The sequence below is a fragment of the Triturus cristatus genome, chromosome 8, assembly GCF_964204655.1.
Source record: "Triturus cristatus chromosome 8, aTriCri1.1, whole genome shotgun sequence".
Lineage (NCBI taxonomy): Eukaryota > Metazoa > Chordata > Amphibia > Caudata > Salamandridae > Triturus > Triturus cristatus.
This window is the reverse complement of record NC_140591.1, coordinates 82047992-82072838: the sequence shown is the minus strand read 5'-3', so window position 1 is coordinate 82072838 and position 24847 is coordinate 82047992.

Genomic DNA, 24847 nt, shown 5'->3' with positions numbered 1-24847 from the left:
CAAGTCCCCTTCACTCTCTAGTTGCACGTCAATCACACGTCATGCGGCTGCGCGCGCATCTCTGCCAAATATTTCTGCTGACATTGCAGGATTCTTCTATGGATCCACCCACTTGTGACATCATGTTTAATGACGTATTTTAGTTACACCCATGTTTACGCCTCTATTAGTTACGTATGTACAGTTTATCTGAATTATCAGCTGTCACGCCTCTTGCATCTGTTTCACTGTAATGTATTTTCTATAAAACTGCCTATCTGTCAATAATATATGCCCCCTTCCTTCCTGAACTTTCGTGGTGATGGAATAGAAGGCCCACAATTCGAATTGTATTCCTTTATATAGGAATAAAGCCTTTTAAAACCTCTAATACCACGGATTCTGCATCTTATTTTTACTGAGTTATTCTTACTAAGACTTTACCGCATAAAAAATAGTACCGGTAACGAAATATTTACCACATAAATTGGCGCCCGAACAGGGACACTTTCTCATCTCACGCGCCGGCGGTGCGTTGCAGGCCCGGTCTCCTGCCACAGCTGAACGGACAAAAACGCGTACCCGCAGGATTTCCTGTATCTCCCTCCGGCCAAGCGGGGGTGACTGAGGCTGCGATCAACATCCAGACGAGGCGGTGAGAAGTGCGAAGTATCCCGACCAGAGCCTAGCTGAGAGAGCAAGATCCGAGGTATACAGAGTCCCACCGAGTTCCGAAGTTCCGAGTCCAGTCGAGTCGAGTCCAGTCCGGTCCAGTTTCAGTTCCGTTCCGAGGCCTTCCGTTCCGAGCTACCCGGTGAGTACCATTACCGGGGAGGCAGTTAGACGTGCACATTAGGTTGTGCCGGTCAAGACGGGTTTGGGTACACAAATCCGGTCTGCACTGTTTCAGCAGTGTATCTGTACTGTTTAGCAGTATATATAGTATGTCTTGCATATAAATAAGTATTATCTAGTGTCAGTATTATGTCAGTAACTAGTTTTCTATTAGTTATCATTGTTCGTTAAAACTGTTAAATGTTAAAATGTTTTAATACGTTCTATACATTGTGGTGTGAATGACTGTTCATTATTGTGTTCATTGTATAAAGTGTGTTCTAGTAATAAGGTCTAAAAATGCCGCTCTTTTCGAAACTAAGACAGATCAAAACTAGAAAAGGTGTACTCGAAGAAGCTGTTCCCATTCCACCTAGGGACACTCCAGGATACTTTATGTATCATAAGCATGGTCTAGATGCCGTATTATTTCTTGATTTATGGGTGGACTACACCAAAGAATTACCAGAGAGTCAGAGATGGCCCGCAGCAGGGACCTGGGATGCAGATTGCATCATGAGAGTAGAAGAAGAATTATGGAAAAAGAAAGCCAGACAGTCACAGAAAGATGCCATTGAATTATGGCGTAAAGAATCATACAGACGTACAGAAAAAGCACACAGACAGGAAGAGAAAGGTAGAGAGAATTCAAATAAAACCCGAGAAAATCTATTACTTGAGGAAGGTACCCGAGTAAACTCAGAACAAATAGATAGACAAAGAAACACTCTTATGAATGGTATGTATCCTCTTCTGGCCGAAGGGTTACCTAAGGCTACCCCGGAAATACCAAAAGATTTAACTCCTCCATTGCTCCCGATAAAAGCACATCCCATAACACATCCCAAAACAGCAAAGGACGTTTTCCTTTCCTCCTATTTAGATGACGTAGCTCCCGAGTATGCTAATGCCATACCGCACATACCGCTTGCCGATGGTGTTCCACACCAAGAGCATCCGTCTGTATCCCCGCAACTACAAACTCCTACACAAGTTCCCACAGGTCCGTCCGTTTCTGCAGTTTTTCCCGCATCTACAATCTCTATCCTACGCCCAACGAATCCTTTCGTGCCTAGCACCTCAGACGGTGCTACCGGAGGTACGACAGACATGTTTGCCACCCCGCCGCGAAATAAACAGACTCTTAGAGATTTAGCACTCCAACGTACACCCCAATTAGCGACATCCGACATGTTTAAAGAACAACTTGTGGATTGTAGATACGACCCAGTACCAGGTAGACAGGATAAATTGCTCATATCATCACTACGTATAAGACGAGCTACATTATATTTAATGACGATACCAGGAATGGGTGAACACCTAGACGAAATATATCGCTTTGTCCACACAGGGCGAGGTCCAGAAAGTATTAACGAAGCTATGGAATATCAGAAAGTGGATGTCCAAAGACAACTACTACGTTTTTTCATAAATTGTGTAATTAGGAACCAATACAGGCCCGGGGCAGATCACGATACCATGCAAAGACTTGTCAAATGGGGTCAGAACATATCAGAAGAGAAACACGATAGACAGGCGTGTATAATCGCCATGAGTCGAAAGATCCGCAAGGAAGTAGAACGAATACATAAAGAAAGACGAGAAACAGACAGAGTAGAATCAGAGGAGGAGGAGGAGCAAGAATCAGAACAAGTCGAAACAATAGCTTATGTAGGTAGAGGAAGACCCCATAATAATACTAGAGACTTTAACGACCCGATACGTCCAATACGTCCAGAATATAATAGACATTTTCCAAACCCTATGTTAAATACAAAATCCCCGGAACACCTATTCCAAGCCGTTGATAAATTACTCCGAGATCGAAGAGGGTACCATATGCTCGATTCCATGGACGAACAAGAATTAGCTAGGTCAGCAGTACAATGGGCCGACAGTCCCAGCGAATACAATGATGATGTACTTGCACACACGTTTCTGAATCTTGACCCATACGAACAGCGTTTAGCTAGTATATACATGATTCAACACCTCCTTATATTATATAAGAGCCAGCACTTCGATCCAGGACCCTTACCTGACATATTGACAGAACTACTCACGAACGTATGGAGAGGGTCAAGTACTGATTTGATTAAAGAAATTCTAGAATTTCGAAACCAATATTTAAATTTCGTATGCCCAGAACACGTTCCAGTTCCCATCATGGGAAGAAAAATGTATCATATAGATAGACAGAACCCGTTACGCGAAGTACACCCAATCAGAGGTGACGGTAATAACTTTACACGCGTGTTTGTGTACACGCCTATAACTAAACTAGAATTGTTGGAAATGAAGAAAGTAGTACCCAGCCATGACAAGGATCCAGCAGGTTTCCACCGTGAAATAAAGGACATGTTACTCATGGGAGAGTATACCTACCCCGACATTATGAAAATATTAAAAGTCCTATTACCCTCTGGTGTTTATGAGAAACTTAAAGAAAAGGAATGGGAGGTGGGAGACCAAAAGATAGATTGGACAGCATTGGAAAACGAAGAAAAGGCCCGAGCTGCAGGATCAGGGCTTGGGGAAAAGACTACAGCACTAGCAGGGCTATTAGTGCAAGTACTACCACGTTTATTAACTACGAAAAAAGAAGACTGGGGTGCAATCTCAGCCTGTAAACAAAAGCCAGATGAAGACACTAGTGATTTCTATTCCCGATTTGAAAAATGTTTTGGTATAAATAGTGGCATAAAAGCCAGTAGTGAGTCATATCCACATCTGTTCGTGACAAAATTAGTTGAAAATTCTCTGCTATAAGTCAAGAATAGAGTATTGAAATTCGAAAGTACCTGGCAAGGTAATACCCCATCACAGATGTTACAGATGTTACAATATCATCACAATAGAATTAGAGAAGAACAAGAACACGAACAAAGACGTATGAAAGATACAAAAATGAAAATGCTTGTTGCACAGTCAGTTCCAGCCGATGGTCATCATAAGGGTGATTCCGCAGGTCCTACGAAAGGGACATGCAACTATTGTAAACAACCAGGTCATTATATACACGATTGTCCAGTCCTGAAACATAATATTGCTACAGGTAAAACTCAGGAGAGACCACGTCCACCTAGACAGGATCAGAATCAACAACAAATCCCTCAGCATGCACAACCTAGGTTAGCTCCGCAACAACTAGCTCCGCAACAGGGAGCTCCACAACAGACCGTAGCACCACCGCAAGCGCAGCCTATTGCTGCAACACAAGCAACAACACAACAGATGTATCAATACGCACAAGCAGATTATCCCGATTATCAGCGATACTCATGAGATAGCCTAGAGAGGGAAGTTGGCTTACCCCTTATTGAGGTTCCTGTAGACCAAGAGGGACCTTATGTACATAGTGAACTATTAGGGGAAGACAGAAAGTTTTTACTTGATACAGGGGCAAGCAGAACAACTATAAGACGCAGTGAAGTTCCAGGGGCACCCCTCTCAGGCTCACAAAATATTTCCCTTGGATTCTCAGGAAAACCTATAATAAATGACGTAACACAACCTCTTCCACTTACGATTGGTCCATTGACACGTACTACAGATTTATTGCTTACTAAATCATGTCCAGAAAACTTGTTAGGTATAAAAACATTGAAAGCTCTAGGAGCTATAATATGTTGTTCTCCGGAAGGAGTACGACTATTTTTACGTGATTTTAAAGGTCACTACGTGTCCAGAGACATGGATCACCGACTGCAGAATTTACCTACACATTTATGGGCACAAGGCCCCACTGATGTTGGTTGCATGAATATTACACCATATCGTGTCACACTAAAAACAGGAGTAATACTACCACGAATACGACAATACAAGTTACCACCCGATGCTGTTGTGGCTTTGCTGCAAATCATTGACGAGCTCATTGCACAAGGAGTGGTTGTCGAAACGGACTCCAATGTATGTAATTCCCCGATAATTCCGATTCTTAAAAGAACGGATCCAAAAGCACCACCAGTATATCGATTAGTTATTGATCTGCGCGAATTAAATAAATGTATTGTACCACAATACCCTGTGGTCCCAGATATCTCTTCATTACTAACAGCTATTGACTCAGAAGCAACGTTCTTCACTGTAATAGATCTCAAGAATGCTTTCTTTAGTGTCCCAATCGATCCGGAAAGTCAATATTTGTTCGGATTCAGTTTAAATGGACGAAGTTTTAAATTCACACGCGCACCTCAAGGATTTACAGAAAGCCCCAGCATCTATAGCCAAGCACTGAAACGAGAACTTGACAGTATCCACATGCCAGTTAACACTGCCTTGCTTCAATATGTCGATGATCTGCTGATCACCGCCCGAAGCGAACCTGAATGTGAAAAAGCGTCACTGACGGTTTTAAAATTTTTGGCTGACAAGGGGCACAAGGTGTCCCCTTCTAAGCTGCAATTCTGTGTCCAGCGAGTTGTTTACCTTGGGCACTCGCTGTCCAAGGAGGGAAGGCAGCTTACATCCGACCGCATCCAGTTAATCGCTAACATGCCACCACCCAAGACACAAAAGGAGGTAAGGGCTTTTATAGGCCTCACTTCATACTGTAGGCAGTGGATCCCTCAATATGCATTTCTAGCAAAACCACTCATCCAGTTGACAACACAGGAGGCAGCCACATCGACTGTCCTCCCTTGGACTCAAGAACATACACACGCCTTTGAAAGTTTAAAGAAAGCTTTATGCCAAGCACCTGTTTTAGCAACACCATGTTACAGCAAACAGTTTACACTCTTTGTTACAGAACGCGAAGGTACTGCTTTGTCAGTACTCACTCAGGAAAAAGCAGGATCGCACAAACCATGTGCCTATTTCTCTAGTACATTAGATCCAGTAGCTCAGGCTCTTCCTGCGTGCCTGAAATCGGTGGCAGCAACAGCTTTAGCTATCAGACAAAGCGATGCCATAGTGTTAGGACATCAATTGACAGTACAAGTACCACATACGGTAGAGGTTCTTTTGAACCGCACACAAACACAACACTTGACTATAGCGAGACTCACTGGTTACGAACTGACATTGTTTCAGCCACACATAGAAATCAGACGTTGCAATACGTTAAATCCTGCCACACTGTTACCAGTGGGCGGAACAGATCCATTGGCACATGATTGTGTCGAGGTCATTACTATCACGACGAAACCTAGACAAGACTTGACAGATATCCCTTTGTCAGATCCAGACTTGACATTATATGTAGATGGGTCATGTATGAGAACAAGTACAGGAGAGTTAGTGGCCGCTTACGCAGTCACAACAGACACTGAAGTCATTGAAACAAATCGTATTAACATTTTGTCAGCTCAAGCAGCAGAGCTCATCGCTCTGACACAAGCCTGTATTCAAGCCACAAATAAGAAAGTCAATATATACACAGATTCACGTTATGCATTCGGAGTCGTCCATGACTTCGGCGTACTGTGGCGAGAGAGAGGTTATTTAACTTCTCACGGTGCCCACATCCAACACGGACCCCTCATTCAAACCCTATTAGACGCGATTCATCTACCTACTGCAATATCGATTATGAAATGCAAAGCCCATACAAAAGTTACCGATATCATTTCTCAGGGTAATGACCTAGCTGACAGAACAGCTAAACAGACTGCTCAGAATCAGACTCTCACAACTGACATGACAAAGACAATAGTTCCGACGCCAACACATTGCATGACCGTTAAGGATCCCGCTCTTGATGTAATTGACATACAGACACATGCTACACCAGAAGAAATAAAGAAATGGACTGAATTAGGAGGGATCCAAACGGATCAAGGATGGATGACGAAGGAAAAATCTATATGGTTTCTTCCCGACTCAATGGTTCAAGTTATCATTAACACAATACATAGTCCAGCACACCTAGGAGAGAAAGCTATGCTAGACAGCATTCAACACATTTGGTTCAACAAACACTTGCGAGCAGCAGCTAAACAAAAAGTTCGTACCTGTATGATATGTTGTCAGTTTAATCCAGGTAAAAGCATCCCCGTAGAGCAGGGTGGATTTCAACCTCCTAATCATGCTTTTGAAGTCCTCCAGATGGATTATATCCAGATGGAACGATGTCGAGGATTCAAATATGTTCTCGTAGTTGTCTGTGCTCTTTCCCGTTGGACAGAAGCATACCCGGTTTCAGATTACACTGCTCCGACTACTGCCAAACAGTTAGTTCGAGAATTCTTCCCACGGTACGGTTTACCACGTGTTGTCTACTCAGATAACGGCCAGCCGTTCTCATCCGAACTAATGAAACACGTTTCCCTTTTGTTAGGCTACCAATGGAAATTCCACTGTGTCCGACATCCCGAGGCCGCAGGTCTCGTGGAACGTCATAATCAAACTCTGAAAATTAGATTGTCCAAAATATGTAGGGAAAAAGGTGTCGACTGGATAGTAGCCTTACCAGTTGCGCTCTTTTACATGAGAATGGTAGCACATTCTCGAACTGGGCTATCCCCGTACGAGGTGATCTTCGGTAGACCACCAAATATGTGGGGGACGCCTATACCTCGCAAAATAACTGATGTTGACTGTAATATGCTGACAGATTACCTGGCTTCCTTGATGTCTGCACTACAATCTTGTCGTTCACAGGTAACCGCAGCTTTTCCCGATAATACTGAGGTGAAGTCCCATGACGTGGTTCCTGGTGACCTGGTTTTGGTCAGGAATTTCGACCGGAAGACCCAACTGGATCCTAGGTGGAAGTCGCCTAAGTTGGTTCTACTGACTACAAGGACTGCCGTGAAGATTGAGGGTCGCAAAGGGTGGTTGCACTCGAGTCATATCAAAAAATTTTATGGACTACCAACCAGTGTGATTACTCAACCCTGTATTCCCTCACAGACAGACTCAAAGCTCCCCTTGGTTGAATTAACCAAACCAGAACTTTATAAACTAAAATTGAGGTCTAGTAAGTCAGACAATTTGATTGTTTAAGTCCTCTCCAAGGTGAATCGGTTGAATTTGTTTCTGACATGTATCCTCTAGACCGGAATAGAGAAAGAAATCAACAGATGCAGCTGAAAAAGCATGCGTATTGTAAATCACTTCGTAGTCACTGCACAGTAACATTATTAATTTTGTTTTTTCTAAGTCTTCTGATCATTATTTTCAGCATACTATTGCATATGTATTACCCTATTCTTAAGCGTGCTTACAACATAACTGCAGAACATTCTTTTAGCGAATTACCTCCGCATGAGTTGTCATATAGATTTGCGCTGCGCAACAACACATTCATTAGTATGTTACATCATTCCCATCAGACCAGCAATGCCACAAATTGTTGGATATGTGGCCGACTCCCTCCCTATCAGAACTATAAGGGAGTTTTGCCCCTCTTTCCATATCCGTTCACACACAATGGCTCCTGTGGAGCATGGTTTAGTTTGATTAATTCCCTAGATTCAAATTCCGCAGTTTACCAAGACAACTGGGTTTGGGGAAACCTGAACCTAGTTTTGCTTAAAGTCTGCTACCCTAACAAGGAGGGACTTCCCAAAAGAACAGGAACTGATCTAGAAAATGAAGTATATGGATTAGGTAATTTTACACTTAACCTCATGATCCTGAACGTTGAATCTGAAGCTACACCAATCTTGCCCGCCATGTCAGTATTCCCAGTAAAAGGGGAATTATGTATAAGAAAGAATGGTTCCATACATATGGGCCATAGTAAATGCACCGCTGTAATAAAATTCAGTGATCAAGGCAAGTCTACATTTAGAGCTTCCCATCATTCCTACTTCATATGTGGCCAGACCGCATATATATGTCTACCTTTAGATTGGGATGGTACCTGTTACATAGCATTCCTTCTGCCACCTGTTTTCCTAGCTCCTCCTGATTATCATAGAAATACCCATTTAGTACACAATAGACAACAGAGAGATCTCCCAATTGTCGATTACACTGAAACAGCATGGGAAAAATACACAGATTTCAATAAAGGATTCTTTCCCTATATAGGTACAGTCACTAATAGTAAGCTGATACGTAGATTAACCAGAACCCTTGAAGCAGTAGTGAACGAGACTATTTCCGCCTTAGGCAATTTAACAGAAGAGCAGTCTGCTATGCGGATTGTTGTGCTTCAAAATCGTCTTGTCCTTGACGTCATCCTGGCCGATAGGGGCGGAGCTTGTAGGGTCATCGGATCAAGTTGTTGCATTTTCATACCAGAAAATTCGCCGTCAGTATATAAAGCCATAACCCGCCTTCATAAGATTATAAGCCAGATACACCAGAGTCCAGGCACCTGGACTTGGTCCGGTTGGTTCTGGGGCGTGTTGTCAGCCTGGGGATGGAGAATCCTATCCTTCCTAGGTATTGGCTTTCTCATACTATTCAGTTGCTGCTTATGTCTACAATGCGGGCCAGCGATTTGTGGTCTGTGTGCCACATCGTGTATCCCACATCCACGTTTTCGTTCAAGATCCCGGAAGAAGAAAGAAGAACAAATGATGCTATATGAACAGATCGATGGATTGATGAAGATCGATATCTCCTGAGGGTCCGTAGGGGACAAGGAGGGAATGAGGAAATATGAATTTTGTGATCAGTTATGTCCCCTATCGTAGACCCCAACGGCTCCATGTGCATGCTATAAGTACATGTATGTTCCCTCCTACTCCAGTTTTGAAGACGCAAATATATGTGCGTCCACCGTCAATATGTCCTCTTTCAGATCCGCCATGAATGGGTCAGATATTCCATTCCTAAGTATGAAAGGCCACCGACTTTATGTGGTTCACTCTCCACATTTTACAGATTCAGGCGAGTAGGCCCGAATTCTGTCATCAAGCCTTTTCCTGCCTTCTGCCTCTGAAAGCTCCAGTCTGAGCCTGCATCTGTATCCATGAACTTTGTCCTACTCCCTGCGCGGCTAACGGTGCCTGATCCAGCATATTGCCTGCCAAAAACTGTATTTCACCTTCAAGATTATCTCCTCCGTTCCTCATCCGATGCATTCCTGTCTAGCAGTTTAGGTAAACATTCCTCCAGCTACCGTGCAAAGGGCCAGGCCTCGCTGTCCTCATGCAAGTAATTCATAGCCCCGTTACCATGGAATATTCCTACCCCCTCGCATCTCATGTAGACACTTAGACGCTTGTACACGCACTAACAGTCAGTATAGAATAGATTCTGTCCTAGAGACCTTTCCTTTTGGATAACACAGTTCTTTAAACATAGGATATTAGATATGATTTGGGATTAGGTTGACATAACCCCCAGACTTCTGTCTCCACATGTAGAGCTAAATGTCAAGTCCCCTTCACTCTCTAGTTGCACGTCAATCACACGTCATGCGGCTGCGCGCGCATCTCTGCCAAATATTTCTGCTGACATTGCAGGATTCTTCTATGGATCCACCCACTTGTGACATCATGTTTAATGACGTATTTTAGTTACACCCATGTTTACGCCTCTATTAGTTACGTATGTACAGTTTATCTGAATTATCAGCTGTCACGCCTCTTGCATCTGTTTCACTGTAATGTATTTTCTATAAAACTGCCTATCTGTCAATAATATATGCCCCCTTCCTTCCTGAACTTTCGTGGTGATGGAATAGAAGGCCCACAATTCGAATTGTATTCCTTTATATAGGAATAAAGCCTTTTAAAACCTCTAATACCACGGATTCTGCCTCTTATTTTTACTGAGTTATTCTTACTAAGACTTTACCGCATAAAAAATAGTACCGGTAACAAAATATTTACCACAGCTCCCCCAATCGCAGAAATAGATTTTGGCAAAATTTCTAGTATCTAGTGGCTTCTGTTTCCCTTGGAGGCAGATGGGCCAAAAAATGTAAGGCGATCTGCCCCCAGGGGAAGCAGAAACAGCCAAAATATTGACACCTGTAAAAGGGGCCACTCCCCAACAACAACATTTAAAAAACCCTGGTGTCTAGTGGCTTCTGACCCCTTAGGGGACAGATAGGCCTAAAAACATATGCTGATCTGCCCCCAGAAACAGGCACAATAGTAACCCCATAAAGGGGAGCGTCCCTTGCCCAAAGGGCTTGTACCCAACAACAACATTTAACAAATCTCTGGTATCTAGTGGCTTCTGCCCCCATTTGGGGGCAGATGGGCCTAAAAACATAAGGCTGATCTGCCCCCAAGGAGGGCGGAAATGGCCAAAATAATCACCCCCATAAAGGGGAGCCACCCTTGCCCAAGGGGCTGCTCCCCAACATCAAAAAAACAAAAAAAGAACACCCTGGTGGCCTAGTTGGGCACACAAAATCTTAAATAATCAGCCGATTTGCCTCCAGGGGGGCTGAAACACTCAAAATAATTGCTTCCCAAAGGGGAGCAACCTTTGGCCAAGGGGCCGCTCCCCACAATCATGAAATTGATGGGGGACAAAAATCCCATGGTGTCTAGTGGGCATTCCTGCTGCATGATCGTGCCCCATGCGCGATAGTGCAGCAGGAATGCTTGAAGAGACATCTGATGAAAGGAAAATCCTGATGTGATTAGATGACGTGGAGGAGGCGGGTGGGGGATTCAAAGGTATTCACTAATTTAGATCTTCGAGGAGCCTACCATCTCCCTCGGATGAGAAAGGGAGATGAGTGGAAGACTGCCTTCAGAACCCCAGTAGGGCACTTCGAGTACTGAGGCATGCCGTTTGGCTTCAGTAATGCCCCTGCAAGTTTTCAATGCCTTATGCACCATATCTTTGCATATATGTTGAACCAATTCACTGTAGTCTAGCTAGACCACATTCTTATCTCCTCAAAGGATTATGCTTCCTATTATGAACATGACAGAAAAGCGTTAACCAGACTTCAGCAACATAACCTTTTCTCTAAATTTGAAAATTATGAATTTCACCTGTCTGAGGTAGAATATTTAGGATTTTGATTGAACTGCACCATGATTTTCAGGGATGGCCTAAAAACATAAGGCTGATCTGCCCCCAAGGAGGGCGGAAATGGCCAAAATTATCACCCCCATAAAGGGGAGCCACCCTTGCCCAAGGGGCTGCTCCCCAACATCAAAAAAACAAAAAAAGAACACCCTGGTGGCCTAGTTGGGCACACAAAATCTTAAATAATCAGCCGATTTGCCTCCAGGGGGGCTGAAACACTCAAAATAATTGCTTCCCAAAGGGGAGCAACCTTTGGCCAAGGGGCCGCTCCCCACAATCATTAAATTGATGGGGGACAAAAATCCCATGGTGTCTAGTGGGCATTCCTGCTGCATGATCGTGCCCCATGCGCGATAGTGCAGCAGGAATGCTTGAAGAGACATCTGATGAAAGGAAAATCCTGATGTGATTAGATGACGTGGAGGAGGCGGGTGGGGGAATCAAAGGTATTCACTAATTTAGATCTTCGAGGAGCCTACCATCTCCCTCGGATGAGAAAGGGAGATGAGTGGAAGACTGCCTTCAGAACCCCAGTAGGGCACTTCGAGTACTGAGGCATGCCGTTTGGCTTCAGTAATGCCCCTGCAAGTTTTCAATGCCTTATGCACCATATCTTTGCATATATGTTGAACCAATTCACTGTAGTCTAGCTAGACCACATTCTTATCTCCTCAAAGGATTATGCTTCCTATTATGAACATGACAGAAAAGCGTTAACCAGACTTCAGCAACATAACCTTTTCTCTAAATTTGAAAATTATGAATTTCACCTGTCTGAGGTAGAATATTTAGGATTTTGATTGAACTGCACCATGATTTTCAGGGATAAAAAGAAGATTTCTTCTATACATGACTGGCCTACACCTAGAAGTGTCAAAGAAACCCAATGTTGATGGGGGTTTGCCAGTTTTTATGGGCAATTCATTGGAGATTCTGCACTTCTAACCAGTCATATTAAACACATCTTAAAGAAATATATGTTATGTAATGCTTTTCAATTGAATGACCAGGCCGAGGAGGCCTTCCTCAAATTAAAACAAGCCGTTACCTGGGCACCAGTTCTATGACATCCTGACCCTACCAAAAGGTTTGTGTTTGAAACCCATGTTTCCGATCAAGTAGTTGGAGCAGTACTTTAAAAAGTTCAAGAAGATGACAGATTGGAGCACGTAATCTTTCAATTGTCCCACATCCTATCAGATTCAGATAGAAATTATTCTGTTATTGCAAGAGAACTCTTAGCAATGAAGATGACCTGTACTGAATGGAGGCAATTTCTTTAAAAAAACTTTTTATTGTATTTTCTCACAAACAAACAAATGTGAAATGGTACATAGATCAACCAAAACTCCCAGATACAGAGGAAATATCAAGTGACAATGTCAGCCCGAAGTCAGAATGAAGGCATTAAACACATAGGGGCAGATTTATGTTTCCTGGCGCATCCCTGCAAATCAGCAGGGATGCGCCAGGAAAGATGCGTCACGCAAGTTTACCCTTGCACCACCACAGATGCGCCGCATTTACAATGCAGCGCATCGTGGCGCAAGGATAAACAGATGCGTGACGCATCTGATGGCGTAAGGGCGGCGCATTGCTGGAGTCGTGTCGCAAGCACGACGCAACTCCAGCAATGTTTAGGGGCTGCCCATACCTAACATGCTGCGTCATGCCTTACGCCTGCTTCAAGCAGGCGCAAGGTTTTGACGCAGCAGCGTCGGAAAAGTGACTGAGTGAAATCTTGTATGTTTTGACGCAGCAGCGTCGGAAAAGTGACTGAGTGAAATCTTGTAGATTGTAGCCGCGGGCAACTGAATTGGCTCTAGAAACCTCTCTAGTGCAGGACCCAGGCAGCATCCCCTGGGTTGATACAGTTGTGTGTAATGGTTAGCCAACACCCTGTGTATCTCCCTCTGTGTGTGGACCAGGGGCCCCTCTGGTGTGTGTATAGCTCCAATTGGGGAACGGTTACTCTCCTGTCTCAACAGCCAAGCCAGGAGGGAGACGACCTGCTCTGTCCGTCCTAGCATGTGTACGAGCCGTGTGGGCTAAATAGTTGTGGCACCGTAATCGCTCCAGGTGTTCGGCGTGCTGCGCCCAGAAGTCCTCCAGGTGGCCTGAGGGTCTGCCTCCACCATCGCCCTCCCAGTTGTATTGGAGTAATTGTGATTCTAGGCGAGTAAGCGATGACGTCAATTGCTTCCGAATGTTCCATTTGGCCCCGAGACAGTGACCTCTGACAGCTATTTTGTGGGCGTCCCATTCCACCAGCGCGGTGCTCGCCGTTCCCTGGTTGCGTTCGAAATACTCGAGTACTTCCCTCCCTAGAGAGGGACGGAATTCAGGGTCGTCCAGTGCAGGCGGCTGAAGGTGCCACGTAGGTATGGGAGGGCGACCAGAATCCCAACTCAGCCTGAGTGTAATGGGGTTATGGTCGAAGTGCGTCCGCCCCAAGTATTCCGACTACTCTACTAGCGGGATTAGGGGCTGGGAACCCACCACCCTATCGAGCCTCACATGCAGATTGTTAGATTTGGGGATCTCTAGTTGGCACAGGTAGGTACTTGTGACAAATAGGGACCCTTGCCTCTCGTCAGGGTAAGGGGGTACACTTCTAAAATAACCCCTGCTCACCCCCTTGGTAGCTTGGCACAAGCAGACAGGCTTATCTCAGAGGCAGTGTGTAAAGCATTTGTGACCACATACAGTAATCCAGTGACAACACGACAAATGGACACCACACAGGTTTTATATAAAAAATAAGTATACTTTATATAGATTTACCACAAGACCATAAACGACAAAAATACACAATACTATTACTTTAAGATGGTAGTTTTTAGCTTAGTTCAGTTCAGTTCTTAAGATGCGACACTTTGAGTCAATGTACCTTACGATGCAATGCGCTTTCACGACAAGCAATGTCGCAGCGATAGAAATGCGGCACAGTTCTGGTGCAAAGAAATAAAGACGTAAAGATCTTCCAGATGCGGCACGCTTCTCCGGGGATGCGAGAAGTTCTCGGTTCGATGCGTGGACTGCAGCGGCGACACCCTTGTTCAGAAGTGCGACGGCAACAGCTCCCACTGCGACACTCTTCTCCCACGATGGGTGAAGCTTCCGCACGATGCGACAACTACAGCGGCGACATCCTTGTTCAGAAATGCGACGGCAGCAGCTCCGACGGCGGCGCGCTTCTCAGGGATGCGCGGCGCTTTCTCCGATGCGTTGCAATGCGACAGTTCCAGCGGCGACACCCTTGTTCAGAAGTGTGACGGCAGCAACAGCGACGCGCTTCTTCCTCGTTGCAAGACCCTTCTCTCGATGCGGTGCAGTGCGACAACTCCAGTGGCGACACCCTTGTTCAGAAGTGCGACGGCAGGCAGCAGCGACGGCGACACACTTCCTCTTTGTTGCGAGATGCTTCTCTCGATGCGGTGCAGTGCGACAACTCCAGCGGCGACACCCTTGTTCAGAAGTGCGACGGCAGCAGCAGCGACACGCTTCGGCTTCGTTGAGTCTCGCTTCGAGCTCCTTGCGACACGCAGTCCCTCAGAAGGCCCAAACAGAAGCAGGCACTTCCAAAGAACTCTGGGGACCTGGGGGTTGAAGTCTGTTGTCCCTGAGACTTCAGCAGGAGGTAAGCTCTGTTCCAAGCCCTTGGAGATCCTTACAAGTTGAAATAAGCACACAAAGTCTCCTCTCCTTCCTTTGGCAGTCAGGCAAACCACTGCAGGCCAATCCCCCAAGCAGCACTTCAGCTTAGGGATAGTCTCTCCTCAGTTTCTTCAGGTTCCGCTCCTCTGTAAAGGTTTCTTCTTGTTCCAAAAGTGATCTAATTTCTTGGGATCAGGGTCCCACTACTCATACCCCAAAATCCTTTGTCCTCTGAGGGCAGAGGGGCCTTTGCCCAGCCCAAACCAGTACCTAAGCACTCTGTTTACCAGACTTCTCCTTTCCTTTCACAGTGCAGGGCAGAAACATCAGACGCCCCACAGGGAGTGGAGCCAGCATTGTGGAAGGCAAGTACAGCCCTGGAGCACTTTGTTGACAGGATTCCTTCTCTTCATTCACTTTGCAGGGCAGAGACATCAGCCGCTCCCCAGGAGGTGGAGCCAGCATTGTGGAAGGCAGGCACAGCCCTATTCAGGTCCCAGGTGCAACTCCTCCCACCCATCTGGATGCAGATCTCTCTATTCACCACTGGGACACCTCACCCTGTCTCCTGGAATTCCCCAGCCCTGTCACTCAAACTCCAGACAAAGGAATACACAGCCTAGCAGAGGCAGGTTTGAAAGGTTAGTTAAGAAAATACCTACTTTCTAAAAAGTGGTATTTTCAAACGCAGAATGTTAAAACCACCTTCACTAAAAGATGTATTCTATCATTCTTAGTTCAGGCATACTAAACTCTCATTTCTACCATGTACTCTGAGTCCGTTAAGATTATAAACAAGTAATAATCTAACAGCCCATTCTGGTCTATGGAGAACAGGTAGCCTTGCAATAGTGAAAAACGAAAATGGCTGTAATTCACTATTAGGACATGCCACACACACCAGGGCATGTCCTACCTTATACTTACAATGCACCCTGCCCTTGGGCCTACCATAGGGGTGTCTGATATGAAGAAAAGGGAAGGTTTAGGGACTGGCAAGTGGGTGTACTTGCCCTGTCAGCATGACAGTACCAGACTCTACGCAGGCTCTGCAATGGCAGACCTCAGACACATTTTACAGGGCTGCTTCTGTGGGTGGCACAACCAGTGCTGCAAGCCCGCCAGCAGCATTTGGATTTACAAGCCCTGGGCACACTCAGTGCACTATACTAGGGTCTGACAAGTAAACCAAATCAGTTAATCATGGAATCACTAATCAATACATTCATTTACAGTAGGGAGCACTTGCACCGTGGCACTGGACAGCAGTGGCACAGTGCCCAAAGCATCTAACACCAGCAAAAACATATGAGGCAACAGCAAAAATGGAAGGGAGACCCACGCCAATGGTGCTAGGTCTAACACGTGTCCCCTCCAACTGAAATGTGGGGAGAACTAACCTACCTCTTGGGAGTTCTCATCACTATGGCGGACAAATCTGGACAGACCATCAGCGTTGGCGTGTTCTGTACCAGGGCGGTGTTCCACCGTAAAGTCCATACCCTGTAGGGAAATGGACCACCTCAACAGCTTTGGATTCTCACCCCTTATCTGCATTAACCATCTGAGGGGCCTGTGGTCGGTCTGAACCTGGAAGTGAGTCCCAAACAGGTAGGGTTTTAGCTTCTTCAGTGCCCAGACCACAGCAAATGCCTCACGCTGAATAGCACTCCACCTCTGTTCCCGTGGAAGTAGCCTCCTACTGATGAAGGCTACAGGTTGATCTAGGCCCTCCTCATTCATCTGTGACAAAACAGCCCCCACACCATGCTCTGAAGCGTCTGTCTGAACGATAAACTCTTTGGAGAAGTTGGGTGCCCGGAGCACGGGCACCGTGCACATGGCAGCTTTCAGGGCCTCAAAAGCTTTCTGACAGGTGTCAGTCCAAATCACTTTCTTAGGCTGCTTCCTGGAAGTCAGCTCTGTCGAGGGTGCAACAATGTTACCATACCCCTTGACAAACCTCCTGTAGTACCCAATGAGTCCTAAAAAGGCTCTCACCTCTGTCTGGGTTTTGGGGGGTTCCCAAGCCAGGATGGTTTCAATCTTGGGCTGTAGGGGTGCCACCTGGCCGCTCCCAACTTGGTGTCCCATGTACACCACGGAACCCTGCCCGATCTGGCACTTACTCGCCTTGATCGTGAGGCCTGCCTTCCGCAGCGCCACCAACACTTCCCAGAGGTGATGCAGATGTTCTTCCCAACTGGCACTGAACACTGTGATGTTTTCCAGATAGGCGGCACTGAACGCATCCAGTCCAACCAACACCTGGTTGACCAACCTCTGGAAGGTGGCAGGGGCATTCGTCATCCCAAAGGGCATAACCCGGAACTGGAAATGCCCATCTGGTGTGGAGAATGCTGACCTCTCCTTTGCCCCATCAGTCAAGGCGATCTGCCAGTACCCAGACGTTAAATCAAACGTGCTGAGGTACCGTGCAGCCCCTAGCCGATCAATGAGCTCATCAGCTCTGGGGATGGGGTGCGCGTCAGTCTTCGTGACCGAATTGAGCCCTCGGTAGTCCACACAGAACCGGAGTTCTGGTGTGGCACCCGGCGCTGCAGCCTTTGGGACCAAGACCACTGGGCTGGCCCAAGGACTGCTAGAGGACTCAATCACCCCTAGCGCAAGCATCTTTGAGACTTCATCTTTGATGCAAGCCCTCACCCCGTCAGTTACCCTGTACGTTTTGTGCTTCACAGGTAAGCTGACTCCTGTATCTACATCATGGACACACCAATCTGTGATACCAGGAACCAGGGAGAACAGGTCAGAAAACTGTCCCAGCAACTGGCGGCAGTCATTCTGTTGCTCAGGGGTCAGGGTGGAAGAGAGGTTAACACCATCCACTGACCCATCTTGCTCTGTTGCAGACAGGAGGTCAGGAAGAGGCTCAGTCTCCTCCTCCATTCCAGCATCTGTTGCTAAGAGCATGCCCACTTCGGACCTCTCCAAATGGGGCTTAAGGCGGTTGACATGCAGGACCCTCAAGGGGTTCCTGGGAGACCGCAAGTCCACCAAGTAGGTAACTGGACTCTTGCGCTCCACAACCTCAAACGGTCCGATCCACTTATCTTGGAGCGCGCAGGGCTCCACTGGGGCCATGTCCTACACTTTCTGACCAGGCTGAAGCTCTACCAGAGTGACATTCTGGTCATAACATCGCTTCATCTCCTCCTGGCTGGCTTCCAGATTCGCCTCAGCGAGTTGCCTGAAACGCCTAGTCTGGTTCCTGAAGGCCAGCATTTAGCTATATACATCCTGGGGAGGTTTCCTGGGAGATTGCTCCCAGCCTTCCTTGACCAGACTCAGAGGTCCTCTGACTGGGTGTCCATAGAGAAGCTCAAAGGGACTGAACCCTAGAGATTTCTGTGGCACCTCATGGTATGCAAAGTGTAGGCTTGGGAAGAGGACGTCCCACTTGCGCCTCATGGGTTCCTCAAGACCCATTATCATGCCTTTCAGGGTTCGGTTAAACCTTTCAACCAACCCACTTTCTTGGGGGTGGTAAGGAGTGGTGAACTTGTAAGTTACCCCACACTCCTGCCATAGGGACTTCATATACTTAGAGATGAAGTTGGTTCCCCGGTCAGACACTACCTCGCGAGGGAATCCCACTCGGGAGAAAATTCCCATCTGTGCTCGTCCCACCACGGGGGCCGTCACTGTCCTCAGAGGTCTGGCTTCCGGGTACCGGGTGGCATGGTCCACCAAGACCAGGATGAACCTGTTGCCCATGGCTGTCTTGGGGTCCAGTAGCCCCACAATGTCAATCCCCACCCGTTCAAAGGGGGTACTGACCACAGGGAATGGCTGAGAGGAGCCTTCTGCTTCCTCCCACTCTTTCCACTTGCCTGGCAAGTCTGACAGGTCCTGCAATGGGTGTCTGAATGCTTGCGCATTTGGGGCCAATGAAAGTGGGTGACAAGTCTTTCTAAGGTCTTGTCCTGCCCCAAATGTCCTGCTAACGGCACATCATGAGCCAGCCCCAGTAGGAAGGCTCTGAAAATCTGGGGTACCACCAGCACACGGGCTGACCCAGGTTCAGCAACCTTAGGCTCACCATACAGGAGATCATTTTCCCAGTAAATCCAATGTGATCCTGACTGATCACCTGCTGCCTGGCTTGCAGCCTGTCGTCGCAAACCCTCAAGGGAAGAGAATTATCTCTGCTCCCTGCAGAATTCTTCCCTGGAGGGGCCACCTTCTTGCTGCCAATGGGTCAGCTCAGGCAGGTCCCCCAGTTCAGCTACTTGTTCCCCGGAAGGCTCCAGGGCATCCTCCTCAGGGTCTACCTCCTCCTGGGTCGTGGGAACTCCGGGAGCCGGTTTCCCGAACCCCCGGCCTCTTCTCTCTAAGGCAGCTTCCTGGACCTCCCTCTCAGGCTCCAGGTCCTCTTGAGCACCCCTACTGGCTACCATTGACCGGGTGGTCACACACGCCAAGTCAGGCAGACCCAACATCTCCAGGTGAGTACTCTTCTCCACCTTTCCCCAAGGTGAGCTCTCCAAATCGTTTCCCAACAAACCGTCAACAGGCATGGCGGGCCTCACAGCTACCCGAAGAGTACCAGAACCCCCCCCCCCCACTCAAAGGGAACCTGAGCCATTGGACAATGGCTCTCTGTGTTGTCGGCGGCAACAACTCGGCAAAATGCATGAGGGACAATCTGCTCTTGAGACACCAGGTGATACTTGACAGCTGTCACACTGGCTCCTATATCTCTAAGAGCCTCCATCTTGTGGCCATTGATGGTCACCCACTGCCCATATTTCTTAGTGTTCCTGGGCAGCTGGGACCACCTCACAGTCTCCTAAAGAGACGGGGGACATCTCTGCGGGACCCCACTCAACTTGGACATTAATCTCCTCCCCAAAGGCTACACTAGCCATTTGCCGGGGCGGAGCACCAGTGGGTGCTGTTTTTCCAAATAGGCGGCATCTGGGATCATTCGCCTTTTGACTCAGGTCCCCACATTTGTAACATTTCAGGGGTCCGTGTGGAACAGGACTACCTGTCGGGACCCCCTACTTTCTTTCAAGGGGAGGCTGGAAACCTTTCCCTTGGTTCCCTTGGGGATTACTTTGGGGCCCTTTACGGAACTCCTTCTGTTTACCACTCTTCTGCTGGGGACCCTGCCCACCTTTGGCTGAGTCTCCCATGTGACCCTTGTGGACCCTGGTGCTAACCCAGCGGTCTGCCTCCTCAGCAAGCTTCCTAGGGTTAGTCAGCTTGCTATCTATTAGATGCTGGCGCAGCTCTGGAAAACAATTATCAGACAAGTGCTCCCATGCAATCAAATCAAAGAGACCTTGAAAATCATTAACCTTGCTGCCCTTCACCCAACCATCCAATGCTCTGCGCAAAAAAAAGTGACATACTCTAACCTGGTACTGTTTTCTAACTTCTTGCATTTCCTGAACCTCTGTCTATAGAGTTCAGGGGTCAAACCATACCTAGACATTAATGCATCCATCATGTGGCTGTATGAATTGTGGACGTCTGAAGGTAAGTCTAACAGTGTGTCCCGCCCCTCACTAAGGAACCTTCCCCACAACCCCGCTCCCCAATCTCTCTCAGGGACCCAGTGGGAAGACATGGCTACCTCATAGGCTCTGAACCACTGCCCAATATCATCATTTTTATAAAATTCTTTCACCACATCTTTGGGAATGTATACTCTAGCTTCCACAGGCACTGACGGTATGCTGCCACCAGAGGGAGTAACCTCTAAACTCTTGGTTTTAAACTCCAACTCCCTCAAAACCTTGTCATGCTCAAACTGTAACCTTTTTTCCTCTATGTCTAATTTCCTATTTTCTAACTCCAGTTGCCTGTTCACCTTGAACTTGATCATCTCCATTTCGTGCCTCCTAGATCTCTCTCTGTCCTCCAACTCCTCTGGAGACAGACTCCTGCCAGAAGCACTGCTACCTGCGGGGGAAGGTACTTTCCTTCCTCCTTGGCCCACTGGCCCTTCCAGCTGTACATCTGACTGGTCATCCCCCTCCTCATTGTCAGAGGTTTTCTTTGCTTCTACCCAGGCCCTCAGCACCTTGTAGAACTCTTCCTTCTTGGTGCACCCAACAGTGGAATCCTTGAATTTCTTGCAGAAGTACCTCAGCTGTCTTGCTTTCTAGCTTTCTAGCTTCTCTTCTTCCCAATCACAATCAATAGAGGCTACAGATTCTGCTCTCTCCATGACAACTGAATTTGGCATCTTTCAAAAAAGAAAATTCAAAAAGGAATCTACCAAAAAGTATGTGGTTGCGTTATGGTCTGCACTCACTAAGTAGTGTTCACCAATCACTGTACATAAGTCACAAATGCAAGTCCAGAATCCTCACCGCTGACCACCAATGTTAGATTTGGGGATATCTAGTTGGCACAGGTTGGTACTTGTGACAAATAGGGACCCTTGCCTCTAGTCAGGGTAAGGGGGTGCACTCCTAAAATAACCCCTGCTCACCCCCTTGGTAGCTTGGCACGAGCAGACCGGCTTATCTCAGAGGCAGTGTGTAAAGCATTTGTGACCACATACAGTAATCCAGTGACAACACTACAAATGGACACCACACAGGTTTTATATCAAAAATAAGTATATTTTATATAGATTTACCACAAGACCATAAACAACAAAAATACACAATACTATTACTTTAAGATGGTAGTTTTTAGCTTAGTTCAGTTCAGTTCTTAAGATGCGACACTTTGAGTCAATGTACCTTACGATGCGTTGCGCTTCTGGTGCAAAGAAATAAAGACGTGAAGATCTTCCAGATGCGGCACGCTTCTCCGGGGATGCGAGAAGTTCTCGGTTCGATGCGTGGACTGCAGCCGCGACACCATTGTTCAGAAGTGCGACGGCAACAGCTCCCACTGCGACACTCTTCTCCCACGATGCGCGAAGCTTCCGCATGATACGACAACTACAGCGGTGACATCCTTGTTCAGAAATGCGACGGCAGCAGCTCCGACAGCGGCGCGCTTCTCGGGGATGCGAGGCGCTTTCTCCGATGCGGTGCAATGCGACAGTTCCAGCGGCGACACCCTTGTTCAGAAGTGCGACAACAGCGACACGCTTTTTCCTCGTTGCGAGACCTTTCTCTCGATGCGGTGCAGTGCGACAACTCCAGCGGCGACACCCTTGTTCAGAAGTGCGACGGCAGGCAGCAGCGACGGCGACACACTTCCTCTTCATTGCGAGATGCTTCGCTCGATGCGGTGCAGTGCGACAACTCCAGCGGCGACACCCTTGTTCAGAAGTGCAACAGCAGCAGCAGCGACGGCGACACGCTTCAGCTTAGTTGAGTCGCGCTTCCAGCTCCTTGCGACACGCAGTCCCTCAGAAGGCCCAAACAGCAGCAGGCACTTCCAAAGAAGTCTGGGGAGCTGGGGGTTGAAGTCTGTTGTCCCTGAGACTTCAGCAGGAGGCAAGCTCTGTTCAAGCCCTTGGAGATCCTTACAAGTTGAAATAAGCACACAAAGGGCCTCATGTAGGTAGCCAAATACCGGTCGGTAACGGCCGATTTTCGGTAAATATGCCGTTACCGACCGGTATTCAGACAAGTGAGATGTAGGAGTCCAAAAACCAATTTTCGGTAAATATGAGGCGGTAAATACCGATTCATATCTTCCGATTTCTAAAATACCGATTCATATTTACCGAATACATAATTAACGAATCGGTAAACATGAAGTGGTAAATATGAAGTGGTAAAATTGTAAAATGACATGTAGGAGCACTCGGTAATTAAGAAATCCAGTAAAATCGGTATATAAGAGTCGGTAAATAACACGGATTGAAAGCAGGTGGTAACCATCAACAGTGCAGATGAGCAATCCCAAAATGCAACAGCGTGGACAACATGCCCGCTATGTACGTCATTGCAAGGCGCCTACATCTACAGGCAGCAGGACTGAGGGTATGGCGACGGGAGGAACGCATCTACAGACAGCGCATCACACAATTCCAGCTGACTGATGCAGAGACACATGACAGGTACAGGCTACACCCCGAAACCATCATGGACTTAATCAGGGACCTGCACCCACTCCTGGACCAGCCAATCAGAAGGGCGCACGCCATACCCCCACATGTGCAGGTGCTCTGCAGCCCACATCTGTTGGCATCCAGCAGTAATCAGGTGGTGACAGCTGCGGTGGGTGGGGTATCCCAGAGTTGGCCGTCCCCTTCCTTCAGGAAGTCCCTGGATGCCATGATGCAGAGAATGCACCACTACATCAGCTTACACAACACACAGGCTGCACTGCAGAAAACAAAAACAGACATTTCTCACATGGCACAGTTCCCCCATTCCATTGGCTGCATTGATGGTACACACATCCCAATCTGTCCACCAGCTGACACAGAGCACATCTACAGGATCAGGAACTCCACCCACTCCATCAATGTGAATACCGAATTGAATGAATTTGGGAATGGTCCTGTGGGTGGCAGAACCAAAAGGTGGGCGTATGCTATTCACAACGAAGTCTGCAAGTTGTCGCACAGTGAGGCGGCTTCCAGTTTGAGAGCTACTGACCAAGCAAACATGGAGAAGGCTTCAGCCGTCATAAATAATAGCTCCAGCACTCTCACTTCTAGGATTCATACATGAGACAATAGGCACATGCAAGTACACGGCGCATGCAATGTACAAGCCCCGATTGTGGCGTGCGTCCTACGAGGTATCCCAGTGCCTGTGATGACACCTTCTTACACTCTGCTTGCAAACGGTATTTATTACATTATGATTGATGAAGCGTGCTGCGGGATGTGATTGAGAATCCCGTACATTACTGTCTCGCATGAAGTTGGCTGCTGCAATACTGTTCTTATTCCACCCCCGCATGTGCGGCGGGATGTTCTCATCTGGCCTTCGATTCCAACCTTGAAAGCAGAGTTCAACAAGTGGAGCTGAATAGAGCGCCATTGTCCCACAAAGAGGTGCCTTTGACTTCCTCTCGTGAAAAAGTTGTCCTTCACGTTGCTAATACGCGCAGTGATGTACAGGCGCCTCTGAATACTGACCTCCCCCTGCATTTCGGCTCTTTGATCCGAACTATTATCAATGCCTCGTCCGCCACCGGCCTGGCTCATTTTTTTAAACATGTGGGCTCGGATATCGTGACCTCTTTCCAAACTATTTTAGGTGTAATTCCGGCATTTGTACATTCACTTTTCCCGTGCATCTTTGGAGGTGTCCCGCTGCTTCTGGCGCTAGTGGCAGGTGTGCTGCTTTTCCTTTTCATACTCCGGAATGGCTGCTCCTGCTGTGCCACACGAGCACCTGTCCCGTCTGCATCTTCTTCGTGATAGGATGCTTGACTTCTATGGTACTTTGCCATTGGCGACTTTGAGCCTGGCTTATGGATTATCCTTCAGGTATTCCTACTTCACCTGCGTACAACCTGTATTGCACTGCCTGGATTGTCCCTTTGAATGGCCTCTGGATTTGTGCTTGACCAACAT